We start from the raw sequence: 4927 nt of genomic DNA on the forward strand, positions 1-4927 counted from the left end.
ACGAAGACCCAATGCAAACAAAAATAAATAAATTTATTTAAAAAATAAAAATAAAGAAAATAAAAAATATCCTTATGATTTCCATGTTTTACAAGTGAGGAAACTGAGGCACAGAGAGGTTAAGTGTTTTGCCCAGGGCCAGGCAGGAACTGGCAGAGAGGGGATTATCAACCCATATTCCTTGAGGAACAACCTGTAACAGGGGGAATCTGTGAGAAAACCTAGAAGATTCCTGGCAAATCTGAGAGAAGTGGTAAATTCTATTTGAAGGCAAATTCTGTTTGTTGGCTCTAGTGAAAGAAACATGACAGGGCTTCCCTGGTGGCGCAGTGGTTGAGGGTCCGCCTGCCAATGCAGGGGACGCGGGTTCGTGTCCCGGTATGCGAGGATCCCACATGCCGCGGAGCAGCTGGGCCCGTGAGCCGTGGCCGCTGAGCCTGCGCGTCCGGAGCCTGTGCTCCGCAATGGGAGAGGCCACAGCAGTGAGAGGCCCGCGTACCGCAGGAAAAAAAAGAACAAACAAAAAAAACATGACATTTGCCTTCAATATGCTCCTGTCTCCTTTTTCAGAACCTCCCTATATTGGTTAGGGATTTATTTGGCTGTAAGAAAAACCTTATTCACAGTGGCTTAAACAAATAGGGCTTGATCTGTCACTAATAACAAGAAGACAGAAGTAGATACTGGTGATGATTTCCCATTTCAGCAATGCCTGGGCTGACGTCTCTGTGTGTTTCTTGGTCTTTCTCTCATGGTTGCAAGATGGTGCCAGAGGTGGGTGGAGTGTCTACGTTCAAGGCAGGAAGGAGGTGGGAGGTTCCTTCACCATGAAGGCAGAAGCTTTCCCAGAAGCCACCACAAGCTGACTTCCACTAAGGTCCCGTGGCCAAAATGGGTCACATGAGCACACCTGCCTGGGAAGCGATTTGGAAAGCAGGAAACAGGATTGTTATGACTGAGTTGAAGCAGCCATTGGGTAGGCAACTATATGTATCTACAATGACCTCCTTCTCTCTTCCTTTCCCCTCAGCCAAGCAACCTGATTCCGGCAGTGCCTTGGTCTGAGCAGCTGACATGTTCTGGCTAAAGTGTAAGCCAGCAAAGAGCTAAGATGTGCCGATTTCTAGTGTTGATTTTCAGTAGAGTGTTTCCCAAGGACCTTAAATCACAAATCTGTAGGAATGGGTTCTGGAAAGCCATCCCTTTGCAGGGGCCAGCATTCATGGAGGGATTTGAATGTTCACCAGGGTAAATATCTACCAGGCATTTTTGGCCAGTAAACAAAGTCAGAATTAGAGACATCCCAAACATACAGTAATAACTGGATCATTCAAACAGGGAGAACTGGCTTCTGTACCAGGAGCGGATGCTGGGCAGCTTTTCAGAAAGTGAAACATATGATTACTATACCACCAAGGAATTCACTCCCCAGTATTTACTCAGGAGAAATGATGTTACATATGTCTACACAAAGACATGAATGTTCATACAGCTTTATTCATAATAGCCAAAACACAAACAGACAAAAACCAAAAGAGGACCAACCCCCCCTCCATTGGGAACAACCCAAGTACCCATCAACTGGATACCGGTGAATGAGGAAACAAATTGAGAAAGAGCCACACAGTGGAATACTATTTATTAGTAGAAAGGAACCAACATCGAGTACATGCAATGATGTGCCTGAATCTCAAAAGCTTTATGGTAAATGAAAGACACCAGATGCAAAAGACAACATACTGTACAATGCCATTTATATGAAATTCTAGAGAAGACAAAACTGATATGTACGAACAGAAAGTTTATCAGTGATTTACTGGAATTTTGGGGGGTGATGGAAATGTTCAGATCTGGATTGTGGTGGTTGCATATATTTGTAAAAACTCAAAAAAGTATACTCTTAAAATGGGGCACTTTAATATGTAAATGGTACCTCAGTAAAGTTGATTTTTGTTTTTAAAATCCTATCTATGTCTGCATTTTCCTCTTTTCCTCTTCCTTCTACCCCTCCTCTTCTTCCTCCTCCTTCTTCTTTTTCTTCTTCCTTTTGTTTCCTTTGTTCCTAGCCAAGTTCCTTTCGGAAAATTCCAACTTTATTGGGCAGAACTTCAAGAAAAGTGGCATTTGCCCAATACTTACAAGAAATGCAGAATGCCTTAGAGATTAGAGGGCATTCACGGCAGTTACCCACATTTGACAACAGGGAGAGACAGGATGATGGTTAATTTTATGTGTCAACTTGGCTAGGTCCCAGTACCCAGATATTTGATAAAACATTATTCTAGGTGTTTCTGTGAAGGTATTTTTTAGATGAGATTAACATTGAAATCAGTATACTTTGAGTAAAGCAGATTGCCTTCCATTATATGGGTGGGCCTCATCCAATCAGTTGAAGGCTTTACAAGAAAAAGACTGAACTCCCCCAAGCAAAAAGGAATACTGCCCGCAGTCTGCCTTTGGACTCTGCAGCTCTTCCCTGGGTCTTCAGCCTGCTGGTCTACCCCATCAGATTTGGTCTTGCCAAGCCTTCGCCATTAATTCTTTAAAACCTCTATCTATTGATCAATCGATCAATTGATATAGTTATAGATATGGATATCTGTGTGTTTGTATCTGCATATATAAACACATACACACATCCTGTTGGTTCTGTCTCTCTGGAGAACCCTGACTAAAGCAGACAGGTAAGACAGAGCTGTGAAATTAGGTAAAGCTCTAGGCTCTCAAAGTACAAGTTGCTGCACAAGGGCTAGCAATGAAGAGTTGTGTGCACCACACTCCCAGGGTTCTAATGCCAGCTCCTTGACCATGGACACGCGCTTACATTCTCTAAGACTCTTCCTCCCCGCAAAAGGGAAAAATAAAATCATCTCTTCATTAATAAGCATTAAATGAGATATTGATACAAAGCAATTCTCACTTTAGCATAGACGATATTGACTACAAGAGGGTTGCACAGTTAAGCTTCTCGACTTCTGGAGCACTGCTCTTTGCCTGTACTTGGATACCTATATAGTATCCCCTCCTTTGTCTTAAATGACAACCAAACTGTCCACACTACTTTGAACTTTAAGAGGACCAACACTAAACTTGGATTCACATTCCAATTTTGGTAGAAAGGAGTATTTGACTTATCAAATTAAAACTTCTTCGTATTGTATGAAAACAGTTCACTCGAGTGTGTATCTGTTATTTATTGGTCATCAAAAGAGCACTTTGCCTAAAAGAAAGGACTGACAAGCGTGCAAAATGCATACAATCCTTTGTGAAACTGTAGTTTATCATTAGTTTGTATCTGTAAGTTACTGTTATATTTCCTGTATTTTTTACTGTTATAACATTGGTGCTATGATAAGTGGTCTTAAGCAACTTCCAGATAGTTCATTTGAGCTGACCTATTACCGTCATCACTGCTGGCAGCGGGCACTCATGCCCCATGACACTGCTCTACCATCAGGACCCACCTCTTCCCCCGTGTTCCCAGGGGGCTGTGCCGGGAGGCTCCACGTGTGTACATGGCTCACCAGACACCCTCGTTTCTGCGGTAATGTAATGTGCTGGTCTGAATACCTGGGTGCCACAGCGCTAGATGCCATCAAGAGGAGTACGAGAGAGAGACAAATGTATGTTGATTCGATAAGTCAAATCAGATTAAACTAATGGAATTTCAGAGATTTTCCTGAATAATATTTTCCTTATGAACTTGCTACTAAACTCGGTTCCAGCTTGGCCTGCCTGGAGTTGAGAGACTCTGGTCCGGAGAAGTTGGCAGGCTGGGGGGACGGTGATTTGGAGATAACCCCATGTCCCATGTGTGCAGTTGGCTCTTCACATAGAGTTTATAAAATGGTTCACATTCATGGTCTTTTTTATTCTTGTCCTTACAAATATCCCAGGGGAGTGGCAGGATGAGGAACACAGCCTCTGTGGATAGGTCCTTAGAAGAAAGAACCAGAGTCGCTCAAGCCCAGAACTGCCCTGCCCTTTGTACCATCACCAGCTCTGCCCTCGGCCTCCTGCTGCCTTGGTGCTCAACTCTCTACTACCTGAGGGGTAGGGGCAACATCGGAAGCCTTCCAGCCTTCCAGGCACATTTGACCTGGCACAGGCGGCTGCTTGCACAGTAGCTTTCATTTCCCCAGGAAGCCAAGTGACATAGGCATATACCTGTGGAAAGTTCTGGAAAATAGTGCCCCTTGCTCACTGGATCCTCTGATCAATGCTCAGCACCCGTGTCTCTCACTTTCTCAACTTTAAAGGGAACACAAAAAGATACATGCACCCTTATGTTCATAGTCGCACTATTTACAATGGCCAAGATATGGAAGCAACTTCAAAGTCCATCAAAAGATGAATGGGTAAAGAAGATGTAATACGGGGCTTCCCTGGTGGTGCAGTGGTTGAGAGTCCGCCTGCCGATGCAGGGGACATGGGTTCGTGCCCCGGTGCGGGAAGATCCCATGTGCCGCAGAGCTGCTGGGCCTGTGAGCCATGGCTGCTGAGCCTGCGCGTCCGGAGCCTGTGCTCCGCAACGGGAGAGGCCACAACAGTGAGAGACCCGCGTACCGCAAAAAAAAAAAAAAAAAAAAGTAATAAATAAATAAAGGGAACACTGGAGGATGTTTAGATCAGTCAGGATGGGAGAGGAGGCGCAGTCCTTGCATCTGAGTGAGCGTTGACTATACAGAGAATTTCTAGCGACGAGAATGCGGCAGGCACGATGGGGTCTGTAAATATGAGGGGGTGTCAGGAGGACCGGGCAGGGCAGAAGAGGACCACGTGATCCACACGATGAGGGGAAGCTAGAGAGACACTATGAGGAAGTAAGTTCACTCTAAGGAAGAGTTTTCCAACATCAGTAGTCTCCAAAAATGAGAAGTGAGTTCTCCAGCACTGGAGACGTTCAAGTGAGAGCACAGGAACACCT

The sequence above is a fragment of the Delphinus delphis genome, chromosome 13, assembly GCF_949987515.2.
Source record: "Delphinus delphis chromosome 13, mDelDel1.2, whole genome shotgun sequence".
NCBI classification, from domain to species: Eukaryota; Metazoa; Chordata; class Mammalia; order Artiodactyla; family Delphinidae; genus Delphinus; species Delphinus delphis.